The 24,632-nt window shown below is 39.5% G+C and overlaps 1 long non-coding RNA gene across 3 annotated transcripts in view; it reads right to left on the reverse strand.

Moving 5' to 3' along the window:
- The window catches only part of LOC136375449 (uncharacterized), a 411,577-nt gene that overhangs the window by 296,134 nt on the left and 90,811 nt on the right, over nucleotides 1-24,632 (reverse strand). For all 3 annotated transcript variants that reach the window (XR_010746077.1, XR_010746078.1, XR_010746079.1), the window contains exon 3: nucleotides 24,124-24,245. This is a non-coding gene — a long non-coding RNA (uncharacterized lncRNA). The remainder of the gene's footprint in view (nucleotides 1-24,123; nucleotides 24,246-24,632) is intronic.

The following is a 24,632-nucleotide window of genomic DNA, read 5'->3' on the forward strand; positions in this document are numbered from 1 at the left end:
GCACCCAACCACTTTAAAAAAATGAAAGTCCCTTCAAAAAAAGAGTTGATTCTCATACCTTGATAAATGAGAGTATATAAATACACCAAACCATGCTCTCTTCACAAAATCACAGCATGCCTTGTACCAGGTAACTGAGTCAAAGCAAAAGTTGCATCATTATAACTACTCAGAAGTTACAACTGTATTATGGTCTCTCTAAATTCATCTCTTGGAAAATATCACTGGAAACATTAAATAAAATACACTTCTATACCTAGGGCTTTTTACAATCACCCAAACTCTATATTAATACTAACTAATGACAGCTAGCTAAAATTAAATATTCAGTGTTTTAAACCTTAAAGCACAGTAAAACAACACTGCATTTAAATCCCATTAAAGGAAATGTATACAAAGCCTTTGATCAATTTTTCTCCATGTAAAAATAACAAAGAAGAGTACAGATAAATTAAATGAAAATTTAAATAAAATCCTTTCCAAATTTAAGACGTGCAAGAACACCAAGGGGCATCAGGGTGCTCCTTCTAAGCAAGGCAGAATCCAACAACACAATTTTTAATCAAAGGCACAAAATGGTGGGACTTGTCCTTTGCTCTCCCTTGCCTTTTGAAAGGAGCCATACACACCCCTTGTGTCTTTTAACACCATCAGGAAGCTGCCTGAGGACAGCCTAAGTTTCAGCATAACTTGCAGAGACTCCATCTCGTGTGCCAAGTTTCAGCCTGGAGTGAATTTTTAACTGTAGAGTTATAAACCCGTGAAAATGGGGGCCTAGAGCTGAACTGCTGACAAGCCCTTCGCTGCGTGGTGCATGTGGCGCCAATAATAGACAAAACTGCCCCATTTTATAGCAGCAAAAAGGCTGGAATTCAGCTGTTATCAGGCATAATAATAAACTTCTGCTAGGGACTCAGGCTCTCAGCCTCAGATTTACATTCCCTCTGTCACTAAGAGTTTTTAAGTTAAACAATTTTACATGAAAACGCAGTACACAACATTTATATTACTGATGGCATTTGTTCCAACTGCTCTTGTGCTAAAACACTGTGCAGCTTTCCTCCTGCTCTCTCCCTTATCCTGAGACACTGGAAATGGGTATTGACCCACTCACTCTTACTCTTGGGCAGCGCCTCATAAAAAAAATTAAAATATCCCTCCAGATTGGCTTCTTGCTGCACTCATCAAGCCACTCTGAGAGGGAGAGAAAGAAAAAAAAATAGCAGCAAAAAAGATGTAGGTTCAAAGTTTCCTCCTGCTAAAGAGTTGAGGTCAGATATGGAAAAACTAGGGAAAAAAAAAAAAAAAAAAAAAAAAAAAGGAGGCTTGCTTCTCATGCAACAGACATGAGGGAAAAAACCCATCTGGTCTAGAGGATGTAAAAGATCTTAAAAAGTTGTCACCCAATCTGCCCCCAGTCACCAGAACACAGATCAGCTATTCAGACAAGTTCTTAAGCACAACTCTGCACTCCTTTGAAGTTGCCTTTCCTCCAGAAAACTATCCTTCACTCCCCCTAAGGAACAGAATTACATCAGTGACCATCAAGTTTAAATTTATCTGCCCAACGTCTATATTTTACTTTTTAATCCATCTCTCAGGAACAGCTTTTAACGCATTTGGATTTTTTTTTTCTGTCATAAAATATTCTATTTATTTCCCAGCAGCTGGTGTCAAAAAAGTTGTTGTTTTCTTTAAATATTACTCTTAAATAAATAAAATCTGTTTTCATATCATGTAAAATTAGTTTTGCCTGCTGTGAGTCTGTGGCATTACGAAGTGATCGTTTCTCCTATGAATTATTCAATATTAGGATAAAAAAAGAGAATAAAAAGATGATGGACAATAGCACACCATTCAATTTGTCTAAATGTTGCAGTCATACTAATAGTTCACTATGTGCAGCACAGATGAAACACTTTTTCTTTGTCAAATGTAGCCACTAACCTTAATTTGGTATTTCAGAGAGAGGTACTGAAAGAGATTCATTTAGTTCCTGTGTCCCCCTGTGACTTATCTAGTTGGGCAAATAAGAGACATGTCTTTTTTTGCCAGCAAGATATCAGTATTTTGGACAACAAGTTTTTGCTTGCTTATCATCTGTCCCATGGTTCAACTAGTCCTTGATGGCTTTTAACTCTTTTATTTTACTTTAACCTATTCTTTGTTTAAACCTCTGGTTTCTCTGTCTTTTATGAAAAACTATTAGAGTTGTTAACATTTCCTCTGGAGTCTTCATATTACCCTGTCTTTCAGAACTGCTGTAACTGCACAGCTGTAATTATTCTCACATTGAATTCTGACTGTCATATTTGGAAGGGGATGAAAGGTGGGATTTTAATAAATCATTCAGGCTCTCCAAGGCATATAGTATCTCACCAAATCTACTGAGAACTTTTAAGGGAAGGGCTTATGGACTGAATGTATAGATAAATTGAGACAAAAAATGCCTTTTTCATCAAGAAGAATGAGAAAACGATAACAAATTTGTGGGTAAGAAAACTTAGTTTAAAATCAGCTAAAAATGCTGTTCAATTGGTTTATCACTAAGATCTTCCTTGTAAGGGCTTGAAAGCAGAATGCTTTTATGAAGCTTCAGAATATGGCCACTGTGTAAAATAAGTCTACTCTAAAAGAGTAGGTTTGAGACTCATGAATTTTATGTATCATTAGAACATAGAAATCAGTTACATTCCACTTCAACTTGTACAATCCACACATTATGGCAATGGAAATATTTCTATCACCATAATGCCCGGAGTTAGATCAGAAACAACAATCCCTTGTACCATACAGAAATAGGGATTCCCTACCAAATATTTTTAACACAATGTTCTCCAGAAACACCAACCATCCTTTACCATCCTTTGAGCAGGAAAAAGTTTCAATGTTCAGAAAGAAAGTGAGGATTTTTTGAGGGAGAAGAAGACTGTGTGGGGTTTGTTTTTCAATAATCACAGTGAATCTCCCTCAGAATACAATGCAAATGGATTTAAATGAAAATCCTGGACCTGGAGATTGGAATTCTGGACTGTTTTCTCTGACCAGTATCATAAAAAGTGTAGTGTTTCAAGCAGCAATGGTATGTTGATCACAAAGTCCTTCCATAATAAAGCACAAACATGCCTGTTGTCAATTAAAAGCAAGATTACTATGATGTGTCCCAAATTCCATTATCCCATAGCTACAAGCCATTACTCTTTTTTCCAATTTAATTTTTTTAAGTAGGTCATTCTGATACACTCTTTTTTTTTTTTTTTTTTTTTTTGGCCATCCATGCCAGCCCAATTTTGGTCAAGTCTCCACACCATCAAGAAAAACAAAATCCACATATTTATTTTATAGAAAATTCAAATATTGTTACACATAACTCTCACCCACATCTTGCAAATTTGTATACACTAGACAATCAAATGCAGTAGTCCAAGAACCTTACTTGCACAGCATTTCAACATTTTTTATTTTTCATTTACTAACGTAAATGGTAAATATTTCAGGCTGACTAGACACAATAGGGTGTTTAAAGCACAAAGCATCTCAAGACATAATAGGAAAGAAAACCATGTCTGAATCTATCTGAAAGGCAGACGCATCTGTTTCCAGGAGTCATCAGCCTCCTGCCTCCACACCAACACAGCTGCTTCACGGCTAGCTCAGCAGTACCCTCCAACTCTGTGGTGTGTGGAGAACTTCCCCACTAGATTCCCTTTACGAACTTCAGGAAATGGAAGAGACCAGCTCAGGAAAACCAAACTTAATCCTGAGCTTAATACAAACAAGAAAAGACTGGGAGTATTGTCTCAATGCCCAAAAAGGACATACATATGCTGGATGCAAGATAAAAGAAGATTTCACATCCAATTCTAATTTTTGTAAGAAATCTCATAAACATTTTGATGGATTAAAATCCCAGTTAGTGACCTTCCCCAGAGTCCACTCTGCCTACGGGGACTGCTGGGACTTACCAATGCATTCCATCCACAACCACATAGAGAAGTTACAGACTGCTTCTCCAAATAAAAAAGTGCCCAAGTACATTGCAGTATCTTTAGCACTTACTTTTGCTTTGGTTTTTGCTTTCTTTAGTAACACATACTCATTAGGAACACTGTAAGTGAGCAAAATGTACAAATCTACTGACACCAGTAGAATTGCACTGATGTATGCTGACTGAAATTATTGATAAAGAACTGAAAGGTAGGAAAGTGATTAAAGCTAGTTTACACAGTTTTATGGAAAATAGGTCTTGTCAAACAAACTTGCTTTCATTCTTCGGTGTGGATATGTATTTTATAAGCCTAAAAACTTATACACTTAGAGATTTACAGGCATTTGACTTAGGACTACTGCAGAACATTTTAGTTCTGTCAATGAAAGCATGTATTTAACTAACGGAAGACCCTCAGCTATTACCCTAAGAAGAAGATACAGGTAAAATTAGTAATAACAACAACACTACTCAGCATTTTGATGAATTACTCATAAGTTATAAAATCTTATAACTTAGATGCTAATATATCATATAACTAATATGCTGATAAAAATTTCAAGGTGATGCAAAGATTGATAAAATATCAGGAGAACAGGACATCAACTGATGAGGACAATCAGGTTTTTCAAAACTTCTGTTCTTTCAAATAAACTTTATAGTAGGGCAAGCCTTCAAGAACAAGGAACACATAATGTCTTACAGGATGGGACATGGGGGCAGGTGGGGTGTGCTGCACCCTGAAAAACAGAGATTCTGAAAGAACTATGACAAATAAAGAACCAAACATGAATAAGAAATCTTTGCAATGTGGCAAAGATGGCCAAAGCAATCCCTGGAGGCATAAACAGGAGGTAGTGAGTAGGCTTGGAAAGGCATTTTTACTTTTCTCTGTAGCATTGTTTTCTAAAGAGATCTTCAGTCGGGTGAAGAAAGGCGTAACAAGAACCAAAGTCTGGAATGTGAAGCCAAGAATGAAAGAAAGAAAAGTCAAATCAAAGCAGAAACAAATCTCACATTTTTAAACAGCAAGGGAATTGACCAGTGGAACAAAACTACCAATGGAAGGGAGGAGCTTTAACCTCCTGATGGGTTCAGGATGGAGAGAATCTGTGCAAAACTGGTTTCAGAACATGAATGATCTTTCTGACCTCAAACCTTACAAAAAGAAATTTCTGACTTTATGTTTCATGTGACCTCTAGAGTCGAAAAGAACATTCTCCCTTCTGGGTACACCGCACCAAGCAGTCCTCCCACAAAAGATGAGTCCAGCACAGAAGAGAAGTTTCACTGCTTCTGAAGATTTCTGAGAAGAATTCTGAATTCTGGAGAAAGCCTGGAAAGACACTGGTCATATCCTCTGAAAAATATGTGTTGCTTTGTTTGTTAGTTGAGTGACTGTATTTTACCAGAATGTAGCTCAGTGGAGGGCCATCACTAAGAGATCACATTCAAGCAACTCCCAGAACTGGAATGCTTGGAGTCTTCTCTAGGTCTGCGTCTGGATTCAACTTCACCTCGCGCTGGAAGCCAAGTCAGGTCTGCTATCCACACAGTACATTAAAAAAAAAAAAAGAAGAAAAGAAAAAAGCATAGGATCACAAAACTGAATTGGAAGTGACCTTAAAGATCACATAGTTCCAACCCCCTGCCATGGGCAGGGACATCTTCCACTAGAGCAGGTTGCTCCAAGCCCCAGCTAGCCAGGCCATGAACACTTCCAGGGATGGAGCATCCACAGCTTCTCTGACAGCCTGTTCCAGTGCCTTACCACTCTCATAGAAGAATTTTTTTCCTTCTTTCTAATCTAAAACTGCTCTCTTTCAGTTTAAAGCCATTATCCCATGTCCCCATTGGGTTGATTTTCCAGTTACGACTCCTGGAATTCACAGATTCTGAAATTTGCTTCAGGTTCAAGCATACACGAGATGAATATGAAACCATTATGTTTTATCCTCTACTATATTTCCCACCATCCATGCTACTGAAAGTTCACATATGGTCTAAGAATACTGTTACAACTAAAAAAAACCAAAGGGCACTGATGATGAGATTTTCTTATGGCAGTAAATAGCTAATTTTCAAGTCCCAAGTCCTACCTGAAAGCTAGAGCTGAAGAAATAAACAACCCTGTAAATATCCTGCTGGGCACAGAATCAGAGCTGGCTTCAAGGGAACAGCACCACCTACTGAATCGCTTCCAAGGGTCCCACCTGTTATTCCTGGTGATTCTCTTGACCAAGTACTGACCAGCAACCCTAAATATATCACACCCCAAGATGGCACAGTTGCAGGCACTCAAAGTGATAAAAGATGTTTTCCATTCCTAACTCTAGCTTTACATTTTCGTTCTATCTGCTGTAAATGGTTCGGCTTATAAATGCAATCACTTTTTTGATGTCACTAAAACTATGTTTTAGTTACAGTTACAAGCAAATGTCACTCATCTACACACTCTACCTACTGCCTGAAAACAATATGATTTAAGGAGTATGTCAGCAGTAAGAAAAGACTCTTCCCACTGGATTAAAAATGTGCATTTTAAGAAAGGAAACACTTTTAGAAAGAAGGAGAGGGAGTCTTCTGTTTCTGTAGTTTATTTTTCTGCTTAATGAAACAAGGTTTCCAGCTTCTACAATAGCAGCTGCAAAGGCACTTCATTAATCTCCTGAGTGCACTGCCTCTCCCTGCATACCTGTAGCTGCCCTGCTCAAGACTCCTGAAAATTATATGTTGGCATTGCTTCAACATTCTTATGAAATAAAAAAAAAAAAAGTTTTAAAAAAAGTATAAAACTATGTCAATTCTACAACTTTCAGAACAAACATGTTAACCAACAAGTTCATTGTCTGTACTTCTCCTGTATTTTGAAGACATCCAGCAGCACTGAACTCCAACTTGCTCCCATTGAGAATAAATCAAAAGACCGTCTGTAGAGATCTGCTCAAGTAAATGACAAACAGGGGAAGAAGTCATTACTGCAATCTCAACACAGACTGCATCAAATGCCAGATGCTTGTTCAGGCCAAAGCCTTCAGGGATGATTAAAAAAACACACAAGAATTTTCAGAAGTGTTCAAGTATGCTAGGAAAACAAATGGCATGGGAAGCAAAGACTGCTCATGTCTAACATCATCTAGATGATCTGAAAACCCCACGTGATGAGATTTGGCCCAAGGATTTAGACAAACTCAAGTTATCCCACCTTGTTCAAGAGTATTTAACTTGACTCACCTATTGAAAATGGATGGACATGCTCACATGAATGCCCTCTATTTTTAGAGGAAGCAGCATCAATGAGCCCCAGACCTCACCATCTGGGGTTTCTTGGTTTAAAATCTAAACATTAATTATGCAAGGGCTTTACAGGGTTCTCAGATCAGTAATGGCAAAGCTACATAGAGGAAATAAAGAGCTGGCGACAGGGCAGTACTCACAGGTCTGATTACTAATTACATTTGCTTCCTTATACTTGCACCTGCCATAATTATGATAAAGGGTGGAGTTTCAAGCAGAGTTGATAGGGAATTTTATGACAGAATTCCCTCCAGAACACTGGAAGACACCACACGTTTTACAGCGCAATATTTGTTAAAAACACAAAGATCTTTTGTGTCATCCATGCCATGCCTAAACCACAGCTAAGTGATTTCCCTCACAGATGACCAAAATGGTCTATACAGTGCAAAGTTTAACTGACTCCAAATACAGAACTCTGTAGCAGCGTGGAATAGAAAATAAAAATAAAAATCTTTGCTTCCAATTCATTTCATAAACGGGTTTTAAAAAATAAAATCATTATCCCACCAAGTGAAAAATCTGGCTTGTGTTCCACTCTAGCTTTGAAGAACGAAAGGGAAATTAATATATACGCTCGCGTCTATTCATGCAGTTACATTTTAACTCTGCGGTATAATCTCTTCTTCTTCACAATATCACAATATTTTTCCTAACTGATCTCCAAGCTCGAGGTTCACTTCTACAGAAACCAGGACATACTGTTTTCCACATGCATACAGTGTACATAGTAGTAAGAAAATCAAATGAAAACTACAGAAGTGGTGAAAATGGAGATAAGAGTGAAGACTTATTTGCTGATGTATTTTTTTCTACATTGTTGGAGTGACTTCCATAATGAAGTCCCTTCATTCACTAAAAAAACTGCTCTTCATTTCGGCATCCATTCTAACAATAAACTACTGGAGAAGTTCTTGATAATACTTATTAATGCAATAAAACAATAAATGCCATTCAGGCAGCAGGAGAACAACTTAGTTAAGCCCATTTTTTTATTTTTTTTAATTCACAGAAAATTCATCTCTCCCACCACCTACCTCACCCCCTCCAAAAAAACCAGAAAAAAAAAAATAAAGGTAAAGAAAATAAGACCTTAGAAAATGGGCAGTTGAGCCGAGGACTAACATACTCCACGCATCAGGCAAAACTCTGTAATATTATCTAGAACGACAGCCCAGCCATTGTTAGTGCTGCCAAAGCACTGCGTGCTGGCTGTACCATCCCAGGTCCCTGGAGAACAATAAACTAAGTGGGTTCGACAGAGACTGATGTCTCCTCACTGCTCCCATCTCTGCCCACCACAGCGCTGCTCGCGCTCCGGAGCACGGGCAGGTAAACCCAGGGAATGGGCTCCGCGTGTCGGCGGGGGCAGGGAGCTGCTGCCAGCAACCAGGGCCTGTTTATTATTTAACAGTTGGTATTGCTACAGGCCTGGCACTGCAATAGAGCAATCTCTGTTTCAGCAAGAGTAAGCCTGATTACAAGAGCGTGGGAGCCAAATCATGTTTACCATCATCGGCGAGGAGCTCAGTGCCCCCAACAGGCACTTACAGCAGCGTCTGTCCGTCCATTCGTCCCTCTGGCTGCCTCCCTGGGGCAGAGTAAAGAAGAGATGGCAGTCCTCATGTGGGACAGGGGAGTAAATTCTTTGACAGGATGGTCCTCAAAACTGTAGGGTACTCCCTGTACTGGCACTCACCAGTCTGTGTCCTCCTCGCCATTTTTATGAGCCCATACGTAGCCTCAACTCACCACCTCAAGCACCTGATGTCACCTATGGCTAAAAAAATCTTCCATCTCCATGCAGGGCAGGAGCCAACAATGCTCTTGTGCATTTAGTCTGCTTCACCTCTCAGCAAGGACAGCGTGCCACAGGGAAAAGCACTGGAACAGGTTCCCAGGGAGGTTGTGGATTGCCCAACTCTGTCAGGGTTCAAAGTCAGGTTGGATAAGGCCTTGAGCAACCTGGTCTAATGGGAGGTGTCCTTGCCCATGGCAGTGACAATCTTTAAGGTCCTCTTCAATCCCTTACCATTCTACGATTCTATGATTTCACCAGTGTAACTCCTATGATTCAACAAAAGGCAACACTGACAAATAACTTGGTATTATAACTTGTGCTGAAAGTTATCCCCGTACACAAGAAAAATCTGGAACACCTCCCTATACACACATGAATTTTGACTGATCCAATTTAAAAAATTTATTTACAGGAATGCACAAAGATTCAGTCACACTCTGTAACAGGAATTGTGAAGTATGGAATCTATTGAGTAAATGTAATTATCAAGTGCCATGAATAAATAATACCGGGTCAACCCTCAACAATCTACTGCAATCATAACAAAGGAAGATAAGACCATGTTGGTGATATGAAACCTTCAGTTTTAGCTTGTTTGTTTAAATGCTACCTCATTTTGGTAGCCACAAGAAGCTTATTGCATCTGATGGCTGCTTCTCAGTCTGCACAAAACAAGCTCAGTTTCAAGCTCAGATCATTTACTTCCTGATGAACAGGCGTTTCTGCAGTTTTAGTGAGGTTCAGTGCAAGGGTGGGCAGCTAGGAGACATACAGTCCCTTGAATCACCACCACTGGTTTGCTACATGACACTGAGACCTGGTGGAAAGTGACTTTTCTCACATTCTCCCCCTTCATGAAATGGGGAAAATGAAAAACAGTGCATGTCAAAACTAACAACTGACTCTTTAATATTGATGAAGAGCTTAGCAGTACTGATATGGTACGTGTGCTTAGAAACACAACGTTTGATTTTATTCTGCCTCACTACAACAGACCCCACCTGGTCTCATCAGCAGAGGGACAGCAAATGCAAAAGCCTGTAAAAACTAAGATTTAATTTTAAGTTGAGGTTACTCCCAAGTCAGGACAGCCAGGAGCACATAAAGCAGGATCCTTCAATGAACTCATTATGGTCTCACCATGAAGGGGGCCCTGAGCATCATGAGGGATCCCATATCCAGGCAAAACTGGCGCCTGTCATAGCTTCTGGGGAGCACGGGAAAGCATTACTCAGACAGGTGGTTAGAAGGACAAGCCACCACCTGCTCCTGGATCTCTTGTCCCTGTTTTCCCCAGCTGATTCTGGCCCTGGCTGCTTTCAGCTGGCCAACACAGCTGCCCCATGCTGCTGGAGGGAGATGGCTGCAGGCTGCTCCCAGGAGAGGTGGGAGCAGCAGCTGTGCACCCCTTCCCTGCCACCTCCTGCACAGCCCTCCTGCCCCAGAGAGGGGGACCAGGCTGGGACTTCTATTTGGATGCTCTGCTTTAGTCAAAAACCCTTGGCTGCAGCAGACACAATCTGCACAACCCAGGGTCTAAGCTGCAAATTGCAAAACCAGGAGAGTCTGAAGTAGACCCTCCCAGGCTGCCAAGAGTGCTGGCTGTGCATGGCTCCGAGGTGCAGGAAAGGGTGGGCAGAGCACACTCAGCCACGGGACCCACCCTACGGATGTGTACGGCAGACTTCAGTCCCCAGAGCTGCCAATTCGGCACCAACACATAATTTGTACTAAATAACCTTTCAAGAATTCAAACACAAATAATGTAATAATAGCAATTAGACCCTTTACTAAGCATAGCTGTATCAGACATGCAGTCCAGTCATTTCACAGAAGGTAAAAAGCACTTGACAAAGGAATCTGCACCTTCACAGGCACTAGAGGTGTGCAGGTATATGTAATAATTGCATTCCTCGTGTATTAATGTTTGCATATAAGAAATGCATGCTGAGCTAGCATAACACCTCCTTCCTCAAATAATAACTAAGTTCCACACTGTGCCTGAAGTGCTCTTTATATAGTACACAGAAATGGGTTATGTAAAGATTAGAGCTGTGAGAGTTGTTCAAAACATAACTAAAAATCTAGCAATGAAATCCAATTCTAACCTGAATTTCCCCAACAACAACAAAAAAACTCAGGCAGTTTCATAGAAAAATCTGAGAATTTTTTGATAGTTTTGACACTGAAATCATACCAATCTTATACCAATAAAGAGAAGGGAGAAAAAAAAAAAAAAAAAAAAGAAAATGCTAAAATGTCATGGAAAGAGGCTGGAGAAGAAAAAACACAAAACAGGAGCAGTAAGGCGTTTTGCCTTCCTCCCATGCTGCTGCCCTTCTTTCCCATGGTGAAAAGGGGAAAAACAGCCTCCAGCTTTCAGTCAGTGGGTCACATTATAGTGGAGCCATGGTGCAATGTGTGGAGCTCAGGGTGTTCAGATGCTTTTGTATGTACGTGCAGCGTTACTAGGAGATGACTAGATTTGGTACCAGGATAATATTCCACCATTGTGTGGTGTTTTCCCCTCTGATGTTGCCTTTTCCCCAGTTTAAAAAAAGAGAAACTAATAAAAAAGAAAATTAAAAAAGATACAATAATTGTTACTGCACACTCTAATGAATTATTGTGTTCAAGGTTCCTACAAAAAAAGTAATATTATACTCGGCTTATGTTTTAATTGATTTATTAATATTTTATCACAGGAATGTAATTTAAGCTCTTCATGATTTAGATCTCATAAACCTTTAGCATTTTGCAAATTCAAATTCCAATTTAAAGCCAGGGCGAGCAATTAACTTTTCTATCATCTTGTCAGGGGAGAAGGTTCGTGTTTAATTTGAGACAAAGTGACAGAAATATATATACACTGTATGTATTACCCCAATTTAATTTATGAGTCAGCACCATCCACCTTCCAAATGTAGATTTAATGGAAGGGGAGGAGGGAGTGGGGGGGAAGACCCCCTGCTATTGTGTCACTTGCTGCAATATCTGCCCCAAATTCACTATGAAATACTGCCCCTGGCTTATTGAGATGCAAGGCTAGATTGATTACAGCTCTATTTTCAACCCTTTTGTTTTAATTTCCATTCACTCATCACTTTCTCATATAAAGTACGTTCTCAAATGTCAATTAGCATTTCCCAGCCAGCAATGGGCAGTTGAAGCCACAGCAGGTACTCCCATTGCCTATCCCAACTGTGCTGCTTCCCACCCCCCAACAGTTCCCCTAAAAGGCAGATATCAGACAAAGAAAGCTCCCCTTAGGACTGACACCAGTCAGTACCTGTGGGGCTAACCCTGTGGTCCTCACTGCTTCACCAGTCACACTGAAGTCTGAGTGGTTCTCGTTTGATTAAGGAGCAAACAGAATAAAAAGTGGTGCTACTAAACTATCCTTGCTATTACTTCCCCCTCAAAAGGACATTCCAACCTCTTTACGTGCAATGAAGGAAACCAGCAGTCTCAATTTGCATGGGCAAAAACTCGCATGAACAAAACAAACGGTTAGCATTTGCATGTGCTGTTTTAATAAAGTAAAGGAAGGGCCATTCTATGGCCACCTGCCAGGGACTTCCCAGATCTGCTGTCCCCACAACACAGCTAAGCACTGCACAGGAGTTAGCTCAGGAGCTGGAAATGTGACTGAGAACATGGCCCACATATCACCTATTGGGCTTTGCTTTGTCCTTAAATACTTACATAAAGCAAGCTGTTCTTCAGCTTTCCAAGGGAGGAGAGGCTTTACTGACATGTGAGAACTTTGCCATTACTGTCAGCAAGCCTGACAGCCCGATTGTATCAGAGGGAATTGCTTCAGAAAGGAATCAGGGGCTCACTTCCAACACTTCTGTACACAACCAACCTGAATCTCAAGAACCACAAAATCTTGATGCTACAGACTCTGGCCCATACAGTCCAAGATATTGGAATAATCAGGTCTTTTTCTAATTTGTAGAGCTGTCACACACACTGTGTGCAAATCCAGCTCTACATCCAAGCCTAAGTAAGGCTCAGTGCTCAACAAGCATGTCACATGGAGCCAAGTCAGACACATTCTTCCTCCTCATAATATGAAAATTTTGGCCTTCATCTTCAAAACATTTGAAAATCAAAACTTCTCTGAAGTAAACAAAAAATCTCCACCAGTTTAAATTAAATGAAATATTTTGTTTTACTTCTTCCAGCCCACTTCTCTGGAATTCTTAGTCATCTTCAGTATTATTTTCTTTCCTTAGAAATAGAAAAAGAATGCTCTTGTATTGAAAAAATCATGATTCCGTTAAGCAAGCAAGCAAGCAAGCAAGCAAACAAACAAAAAATGTATCTGTATATATGTACACAGATGGAAAGTTCATCCAAAGCTTTTCTCCAGATCTTCCTATGCAGTCTTATATTGCCTTACGCTAAAAATCTGCATAGCAGAAAATAGACTTGGGGTACAGCCATTACACAAGATCCAAGTTGCAGAAGATCTGAGATCCAGCCATATTTCACTCTCAATACACACTGGACTTAAAGCCAAGCTTGAAAATCTTGTTTCATGCCTGATTCATTTATGAAGCTTCACTCTAATTCAAAGCCTTATCACTTTCTAAACTCAGGTCTGCTGTCATGCATATTTTTAGACAAATTATAACAGGGTCTTGCAATTTCCTTTGTTCTGTGGTGTCTGCACTGCTGTTAGACACCATCCCACACTGGCATCACTGCTGAGGTGTCCTAATACTTGTCTGAAAAATACTATTAACTGCATATCACAGGCATTTGAAGTGCATAAGAAAACCATAAACTTAATTACACTGGAGTACTGGTGTGATCTCATATGAAATTTGAGCTTCTGTTATTAAAAATAGGGAAATTGCATTTACTTAATGCTTCTTACTGTAAACTAGTCAATTCTAAACTTTCAAGATTGTATAATCAGACAAAACAATACTGGGGGGGGAAGAGGCTGTCTGTGGAATTTACTAGCACAAACATTTCACATGTCAAGCAGCAAAAATTTGTTTATTCTGTTAAAAAGAACATTCCTTGAATTACTATTGTATATGAAATAGCATAGCTAGTCAGACTGCACAGCATAAAGACTTGGACTAGAAAAATTTATAGAAAAGAGTGGTTGCCTTATCCCACCCTCCAAATATTCCAAAATGTTCTGCATTTCAATCAGCTTTTAAATTCCTAGATCATTTATTAATGCTCTGTAGCCATTACATTTACTCATGACACTGGGAACACCTCCCTTTTCCATGAACTGTCTACTCCTAGGTCAAGAAGAATTTTGGTTTTGTCACTTCTCTTCTGTTATCAAAGATTTCCCTGTTTGAGCCTGAAGTTTATCTGGAGAAAAAAACCAACCAAACAAACAATGAGGAACCCTTCCACTTCCAAAACCACAGCCATGGAAAAAAAGTGGATTGTGCTTGAACTAGGCTCATGAATCCATTGCACTTAGCAACACCCAGATTTTAGAAACGGAGCTGAACGATGCTCCCTGGAATGAATAATCACACCCAGAGACACTGACATCCCTATGGGTACCCTTGCACTTGCAGGTCTCCATTTAGAGGCGGAGGTAATGGCAGGGGCGGAGGGGGGAGGAATTAAATAACCTACCCAATCGTTCCCTAACCCTCAAAGTAGCAGAAGAGCTGTATTACACAATGCCATTAAACCACCCCTTTGCTTGGAGAAAAGTAAAACCACCCCCCCTTCATTTCTCTTCCAGTGCCCACCAATCCTACTCCCACCTCTTCACTCTCTGGGACTTTGATTAGGGAAGGTGTGTACAAAGCATTAATGCTATCCAGGCAAAGGCTTTCCAAGCATGCCTACCTCACAGATATCCCGAAGTTTCCAGACGGTAAAAAATTTTTCCAAGAGAAGACTCTTAAATCTGCTCATGACACAAATCTGCCATGAGAGTACCCTGGCTGGACTCTGAAGACAAGGTTGCTGAATCTTACTTCTGAATGTTACAATTTACATATTTGGATTAGGAAAAAAGTTTAATTTTTAGATGTTTTATAATCAAAGATCTCTCCCAAGGGTAATGGCTCTGGCAGGAGTGTCAAATCTTACAGTCTGCATTGTCAGAGCTTTCACACAGCAATGTTAGCTGTTCATGATGCATTACTTCAGACGCAAAACTGACTTTGATTTAGGCATAAAAAATCCTGTGTTCCCCAGTTTTTGAGAATTAACGATGCCTAGGGTAAAGCAAGAAAAACAATTTTCAGATTAACCTGACTCACATCTGCTCCTGCCAGCAAACAATGTGCAATCACTCTAGCAGCTTGTAACACGCAAGGTAAAAGTAAAATTATTGAGAAGCTCATTGCTGTAGTAGTGTCCCATCTAGAACCAAGTTCCCCTAAGTTATATTTATTTGAAAAAGGGAGAAGAACCTTTAGGGTGGGCATAAATGGGGGAAGAAATAATCTCCTTCCAGTTTTCTTGAAAACTGACATTCAAAAAGGATGTTACCACAAAGTCTTACAAATCAGTATGGTTTTGACTCACCCTTCCCCCACTACCAAATTACAAAAAACCCAGAAGATGACCCAGAATGACACTTTAAGAGATTAAAAACAGAAGAAGCAGAATAACCTGAGAGGCAGGGACACTTTTTGTGAAAGGGCACTCTTCAAAAAGTAGCTTCTGAAGCACACCTAAACAATTCATACACTACTTTATTTAACGTTCCTTTTCATGTTTGCCCAGGTTCACGTCAAGGGTACTGGAACCGAAGGTGTTTCCACAGCAAACTTTCATGTCAGCTGCAATTTTCCCTTTCAAATTCAATACAGTAAAATGAAATGAAGCAAAATGAAACAATCTTTATATACCAGTTCAGCAAGCATTCCCTAGACCTCATTGTGCTGCATCTCTCATCAGCTCTCATTTACTCAGACAAGACAGAAAAGATTTGCAGTTCCTATTACATTTTCCCACCCTATTTCCCATTCTGTGTGCAGAAGTTTTTTTCTTCAAATAATACTGATTGTGTCAACTGGAGGGGAAAAAAAAGAAAGAAAGAAACAAGCACTCCTTGTATTCTCCCTGTATAATAAAATATGAAAAGAAGAATTTGCAAGAAAACAGCTGAATTCCCCGTACTTAGAAAACGGACCTGGCAACAGACAGACACATTCTACTTAGAGCAGTGTCTCCCACTAAACTGTAAAAGTGTCAGGAAGAGTTGTATGCACTTTTGTCAGTGAATAAATGTGGAACATAGTGCATTTCCTACCAACTGAAAGTCAAAATCCTAGAAATTGCAATTTCATAGAGTAGGGGAAAAAAAAAAAAAAAAAAAAAAGGAAAAAGAAAAAGTCTTTTGCATACCAGAAAAGTGGTGCAAGACCAGGGTAGGCTGTCACTACTGGTATTGACTTTATTTTCTGCTTTAAAGGAAATCAAACAGAATGTTTTAAAAGGTAGAAATAGTGAAGAGTTAAAATAAGTAAGTGAATTGGTAAGAGAAAGCAGAAATACTAGCTTGCTTTGCAACCCACCTAAAGATGTCTGATTTTACAAGCAACTCAGTTCAAGCACATTTTTTGCTTTAAGCACATGCATGCTCTCACCGTAATCTTGAGAGTAAAAGCACCCTTTTGTTTTCTGATATGTTCTGCCTAATATACTAAACAATTTCCAGTGTTTGCAGTAAGGGAAGCAACTGGCCCTAAAGAAAACAGCCTCTTACTACAGAATCTCTATTCCACCACAGCTCCACAGGTCCATTAGGTTTTTTATGAAAAGATTAGTTCCCACCAAAAGCAGCATGTGATCATAAAAAAACTGGAAAAGCACAGGGAAGTTGAATTAAGGTTGCTCTGTCAACTTCAGTTCTAATGTTTAAAGGTTTGACCTCAGTAAATGAAATATTGTTTAACTTTTTTTCCCCCATGCATTTAATTCCCTGAATTTCCAAGCAGCCAAGTGAAAAAGAGCTACATACCAACATATCAGTGCTTTGTGGCCATCAACAGTATGGCAACCTGCAGGACCACCAGACAGACCACTGCCTTTTGAGAGGCTTCATTAAGAAGCTCATTGCAGTAGGTCTTTCTTATTTTCATGGAACAGCTAGTGTCAGGGTGGTGAGATGCACAAGCATAGAGCAGAATAAAAGAAATACTTCCCTGCCACAAAGGTAATTTAATTGATTTCATTCCAAACCATGAAGACACAAGAACTCTTAGATGTTATCAGAATATTTTTAGCATGGGTCAAAATAAATGTTTTCTTCTAGTAGCAGATTTATAAACAGCCAACCTGAGGCAGAAGCAGCTCTCCTAAAACTTATGTTTAAAGCTACTAAAACTAATTAAAATTTGTTACATGTCAATAAAGCTTATACTCAAATGAGAGTGGTTTCTGTGATGGTAACTGCAAGGCAGAGAAACCTGTGTCTAATGAATGTAGATAAGGTGCATGAGAGAGGAGAAAGGAAAGTGCAAAGCAAGCTGGAACATCCAAAGCACGTAATTTTAACTTACACAAACATAACAGAAGCATGGGTTCAAGGGAAGTTCCACCTTCCAGGAGAAATGGTGACTGAACTCTTCCTACACATACATTATGTTCAGGCAGCTATGCTCATTCAGTTTAGTGGAAGAAAGTGCCTGCATCATTCCCCAAATCTTCCACACAATCCCACTGCCCTGGGGACTAAGATGCTGATAATAACAAAAAGTGAGAAAGGCAAAGGTTTTTTTCCAAGACAGGGGAGAGGACCATCAAACAGAAGTGGTCTCAGCCTACAGGAATTTTGTTTTCTGTAGCAACCTCAGTCACTTTCTCCTGAGAGAAAATAATCCTCATTGCCACTGAATGAGCTGACAGTGCAATAGTTATTTGTTAATTAGATGAAAAGCTGAAGTAACTTGATCCTACTGGACAAATCCTATATGGCTTTCCTCATGGACCTAAAGGTCCTGCTTTACTAAAGTTCCTGCCACCACAGCCCTCTCTTTCACTGGCAGCACAAAGACAAATTCACTACTTTGGAAGGAGGAGAAAACAAACCACCCACTATTCACCTGGCAGTGTTCATAAAGAGGCATTACCCTGACTGAAGTCCCCAAACTGCACTGCTCCTGTAAATGTATACATTACAAACATACAGGTCTGGAATCTCCAGTCAACAAACAGCATTGCAAACAACCACCAGAGAACGTATAAACATTTGTAGGAGCAAAAATACTCAGTCTGGCTGCACCACACACAGTGTTTATTTATCTCCCTTACAGAAGATCAATGGGAGAAGACATTCAAAACAACTTTTTAAACAATGTGTCACTTTGTGTTAGTTTATGTCACTGGGGCTTCTTCCAAGTACTGGTGTAAGATATGGAAATGTTTAGATAGTTTTTTTGTTTCTTTACTCCAGTAATGGCAGCTGGGCACGAGAGAACAGAGAGGAGAAGGGCTGCTAGTCTGATTGAGTTACTGATTTAACATTTAGAATCTTTGCAGCTCAAGAGAAAATTGCTGTATATTTGTAACCTGAATGCAAGTCAGTAACTTTAAAAGGTCAGGCTGAACATTTAAAATCTTATTTTTATTAATTTTCCATCAGCTCCCAGTTGTGTGAATGCCAACGAGCAGACTCAGCTCCTACTGGGCTGAGGAGCAGTTAGCCTACACCTCTGAACACCAGGTTCTCAAGAAAGTGGAAAAGGAATTTTGAAGCAATGACTTTCTCTGCACAGCTTTCCTTTTTGGGGTTTCCTCATCTGTTGCTAACTCATTAGCTTCATGTCAAGGCAACTGCATTTTCTCCATCCACTTATTTCACTCTTTAGGAATACACAAACCATTTTAGTGCCATCTTGCACTAATTTACACAACATTACAAGATTTGGTGATGCTTCTTAATAATACAACTCCCCATAGTACACATGACTTCTATAACCCCCCTAGTTCAGAGATGTCAAAGTCCTTTGCAAACAATACCCTTGACTCAAAAACCACCTCATACTTTGCCATCAAGATAAACTAAGGCAGAGCAAGGTAATGCAATTTAGAAGGGTTACAAAGACAGGAATAGGATTAGGAGCAGAATATGATTTTTCCCTTTCTAGTTCTCCAATTCATAAGAAGGACAGCCATCTGAGATGGTGAAATTCAAGAGAAGTTATGATTATGTCTCAGGTAGATTTATATTTCTAAGATACAAATACTATGGGTGTGGAGTTTATCCTAATGGCCTTTCAAGGGTCTTCTGACTCTACAGAAGCATTTAGATACTATAGGGAAATATCCATAGGAAACTGAAAACTTCCAAGTTTTGTTTTCTCAGGGTTTGACTCCCACTTTAAAAAAATGTGGATGCTTTTGACAGCAAAGCATGCAGAGTCTCAGGACACTGGTGTCTGGTGTCCTCCCCTCTCACTTAAGTTTTATTGGCATCACATACTACCCTCCTCCAGATCTAAGGCACTAGACCTGATGCTGGACCACTGATTTGCTAGATTTCTAACACCAGAAACAATTTATAAGACTAGATGAACATCTATGACGACATATTTGGTAGTAAACTTGTTTTAAGAATCAGAATCTTCTGGAGTAGTCACAAAGCCAAGAAGGCAGTATTATTAATATTGGCTCTGGTTTAAGCCATCTATCAGTGACGTTTTGCTTTACTTCCTACCGTAAATGCGCTTCAAAATTTCTCATGACTCCCCATAAGTTAGTACCTTCAATGCTTAATTTTTCAAGGAATATTTCTCTTGCACTGCTGGTACAGTAACCTTCTAGTACTGATGACCTTATATGAAGCAGTCTTTTGTTTTAATGACTGCAAAAATCTCTTAGGATCATTTGCCCAGGACTTTTAGGAGCAAGTAGCTTTCTGCTCTGGGAATGTCATCTCCATTATTAACTGAAAAAAGTAATGCTTATGTATCCCACACCAATACTGAAACATAATCAAATAAGGAATACTGGTTAGATATTAGACACTGAGCATAATAAGAGAGACACACTGAATCTTTTGTGATTGGTGGGAGAACGTAGCTTAGTGAAAAGATCTTGTTCCACAGGAACACAAAATTCTTGTTTTTAGTTTAGTGCTAAAGGGGAAGAAAAAACACAGCCTAGCATATGTTCCACTGATAAGGTATCCTGCATTCCTACAGCTTTTAAAGGCATTACACTGAAAGAAACACATTTTGTATGCGCATACGGGATCTTCAGCCGTAATAACACATGAGCCACTGCCATCCATGTTACATTATCACTACCCCACTTACCAGTGCTTAAAAGGTGACTCTGTTAGATTGACCAAACTCCCTTAATTTGTGATTTTTCTAGTTATGCACCCCGACCTATTAAGTGGGCGCACCTTGTACCCTTGCCATTAAAAGACTCCTCTGCAATACATTTGTCCAAATCAGTGCACTCCAACTACTACAGAAATTATCCAACAGCATGAGCTGACTTGGAAAAAAAGTCTGCCTTGCTGTGAAAGAAGAATTACCCCACCAGAACTATCCCCCTCGTGGCTTTCTTTTTTTTATTATTATTTTATTTACTTTTTAATGGAAGCAAAAACCCCTATCATCTCACCTACTCCTCTTTTAATAAGGAATGACTGCCGTGACTACCCCCATCTAGAACCACCATTCACTGCCAGCACCTCTGCTCTCCTCGTGTGCTTAGAGAATAACTGATTAGCACTTTGCATAATTAACCTGATTAGCACTGTGCATAATCAAACTGATTAGCACTTTGCATAATTAAAAAGAAATAATAATAATAACAATAATAAGCAGTAGGTAATAGCAAAAGCTGCTAGTCCCAATGCCTGTTTGTTAGCTGTAGGATTAGTTTAGTGTGGCATATTTTATTTCTTAAAACTATTTCTTTAAAGATGCACAAGTTCCTGAGAGGTACAACTTTAAAAATTCTCATTTGCTATCAAGATCACTAGTGAAAAAAATGAGTTGTTCCACTATTACAACTTAGGATTTCTTGTGCCTCCCACTGCTGGAGCTGGAGACATTAGCAAGATGGATGCCTGATCTGATACACTGGGGGTTTGGTTCCCATATCTGTCTAGAGTACTGCTATTGGATTCATCATCACAGGATACAGAAGTCTCAAATCTTTTAATGCATATATATGCTTTCAATGTACTCCAAGAGTAGGAAAGCTCTATTATTGTTATTGTTGAGATAGATAAGGTAGCAAGATCCATATCCTCAAAAGTAGGTAGACACTGAATTCTCTCCTGCCCTGAACAATTATTCCAGACCACAGGAAGCATGGGAAGGAATTATGGAATTAATCAGATCCCTGCCCCTAAGCCCTGCCCCTAATCACTCTTTCCCCATTTGAGTATCACTCAGCTACATGTATTTTTTTGCAGCCTGGTCAAGAATGTGAAAGACAGCAGGTACTTTGTTTGCTAGCCTGTTCCATGTCCAGGGTAAATCTCCCCCCTTTAGGGTTTCAGGATTAACCACCACCTCCCAAAATCTGAAGAATGTGCATTACTACACCTACCTAGATTGCAAACTCTGTGTAAACATCCATGTTAAATGCCTGCATCACTAATGACTCAGTTCTCCTGGACTTTCAAAGCCAGACAGCCTAGAAGAGTGGTTCCCCAAGTGAGTCAGTAAACCACCAACATTTTCTGTTTGCTAACATGGCCTCATCCCTCCTAGTTACCAGTATATCCCATGCTACTCCTCATTTCAACCTCATCTCTCTCTAGCATCCTTGTATTACAGCTCAGATTTCCTTTGCATTCCTCACAATCTTCACCTTACATATTCTATAATGCCTTCCTGAGTAACTGAAATATTCTCTGCCAAACCTCCACCATGCCCTTACAATCACCCTGCCTATATTTCCCACTGAGTACCAGAGACGTTATGGTTTCTCTGCTGACTGCTCAGCCAGGGTGGTTGGGACACTGGGCAGCTTGCTCTGAGTGATCAGCCTGACTGCTCTTAAGCTGTCCAGAAAGGAATGCAGTGCCCAGACTGCACACACTGCTCAGATACAGCATACAGCATGGACCTGTCCTAGAACTGTGGCAAAAATACTCCCACTCTGTCCAAGCTTCCCCCGTAAGACCTCTCTCATAAAATAAGCCAAGGAGAAACTGAGGGGTGGAAATGGCAATAAAAGACAATCTATTCATAATTAGCTGGAAATGAACTACCCGTGCAGAGAGGTCTCTCCATCATCCTAAGCTAAAGAACCCATATGAACAACAAAGGGTGCAGAGCTAGTTACTCACTTCACAAGTTGCTTAGTTTCAGTAAAAAGTGTTGCTGTAGAGATTTCTCAAGTCCAAATGTTCCTGGGGAAGGTAGTTCCAGTAATTCTGGGAAGAAAGCCAATCCTTTGGCTTTATATGTAAATATTTAAACAACATTATTTCTATATACATATATTTTATACACATATACATATATGTCTTTAGACTTCCAGACTTGCAAAACTGCAACACAAAAAATGGGCAAGTTGACATACAGCTATTGCCTCTGCCTGAAACCATGCTAACTCACCATCAGAAACAAAATACAAAAAAACACTTCAAGATAATTGAGCCATATCACCTTTGTATACTGGTCTGCTCAAACAGAAGTGCTGAAAAAGCAGGAGTAGAAATCGAAAAGGTAGAGAGAGAAAAGTCTCAAATTTCATCTCCTTAGAAGTGGCAAGAAAATAAGGTTCATCTATTCTAAATCTTTCAGAGCCTAGATGGATACAAGTGCTCCATCCATGGGTGTGGAATCTCCAGTTTTGGATGACACAAAGCTTCACATTCTGAGCATTTAGTGTTATGACACCTGACAGTGAAGCTGCAACTTCATGTTTAGAAAGGTCACTGCTGCTTCAGGATTAAATCAGGTCCATACCTCAAAAGAGATAACTTGGCAGAAAATGCAAGTGAAAGAATGGAAATGCATCTGGCATTGAGATCTGGTGAATAAATAAAACGGGGGAAAAAAAATAAAGCTTTAAAATTGTTGAGGAATGGGTTGATAAAATGAAGGAAGATGATTTAGTGAGAAAAGGTATCCAGTCAGAGCATACAATGAATAAATCTATCTATGAAAATAAAATTTACCACATGAATTCCATGTCTATCTACTCAGCAGAAAACACACCGTAGTACAAGGTACATGTGTGTAAATTCACAGCTACATGGTTTAAAGAAATAAAATACTTATGAATACAATGCTTACATGTTTGTATGTATGGCACAGTCAGTGAGTTTTAGGAACACAGAAGTGCACATACATAAAAAACCACACAAAAATAGGACCAAGAGTAGAGCAAGCCTTTTAGAAAATATTTTAATGGCTTTATAAAAAGCCTTCACCCAAAGTTTGAGGGGCTTTTGCAATCTTACATTTTTCTATTGGAAAATACACCTGCTTTCTTCTCTTTTTTCCCCTAAACTAAATATTTCTTCCATCTAATGACTCTCTTTATTAGACAGCATCTAATTTGCATACATTTACATACAATTTAACTGCTAGCTTGTGAGAACAAAGAAATGGCTCTGTATTGCACTGAAGGACAATACTCAGAAAGGAAGGTATAAAAACCAGCTAGCTCGGTGGCTGTATATTCTCTTTGTTTCAGAAATACTAGGAGTTTTAAACACACTACTTAAAGGGTGAAAAAGATTATTTCATCAAACAATGAAAAAAGATACAGTGCAGCTTCCTTTTAAAGCATTCTCTCTCTGGCCTGGTTAATGGGATTTAAGGGTCCAATATTTCTTTGCTTTCTTCTGTTTCTTTTATTAGAACTGATGGATTTAATTCTGTCACATATTTTACTTCATATTTTATTCCTATAACAATCTATGCTGAAGTTCAGCTCCAATGCTAATTCAATACTATCTTCCTTTCCTTGCAGCCAGCCTGGAATACAACTGATCTCTGATGGGCATGAAGTGCTCTGCCCTCAATGCCCAGTGCTAATGGATTTTAGAGAGAGTCTGCCAGAGTTTTACCTCGTGGCAACAAGTCTAGAGATAATGAAAACTTACCATGTAGCTGACTGGGAATCAACAGGAAGGGAAGCAGGGCTGAGCTCCACTCGTGAGAACAGGGAGGGGCTGTGGTCAGAGTAAATGCAGGATGTAAAGGATGCGTCAAGCCCTCTAGCTCCCTGAGGAGAGAGGAGGGAAGAAAAAGAGGAGAAAATAATTTTTTAAGACCTGGCATGAAGGAAAACCCTTTAGAAATAGTTGTCAGGAACTCCAACACATGCCCTATCAAAAGCATGATACACTCAGCAGAGCATTTTTCTCCGAAGGCTCTGCAGTTGGGGTACCAATTGCTCAGGACAGCTACAAATCTAATCCATGTAGATTTGACACAAAAACCTTTCAGGAACAAAAACATTTCAGGCTGCATGCTGCAGATACCTACATCTTCTTATATGTGCAAAACCTAGGGCAGAAGACAGAGCAGTCTTCCCATTTGTCCTGCCTGCACAGCAGAGCTGCTAGCTTCACTTCTGACCTCTCCCCTTCCCAACATCAAACTCGATGAC

This window comes from Sylvia atricapilla, chromosome 2 (genome assembly GCF_009819655.1).
Source record: "Sylvia atricapilla isolate bSylAtr1 chromosome 2, bSylAtr1.pri, whole genome shotgun sequence".
NCBI classification, from domain to species: domain Eukaryota; kingdom Metazoa; phylum Chordata; class Aves; order Passeriformes; family Sylviidae; genus Sylvia; species Sylvia atricapilla.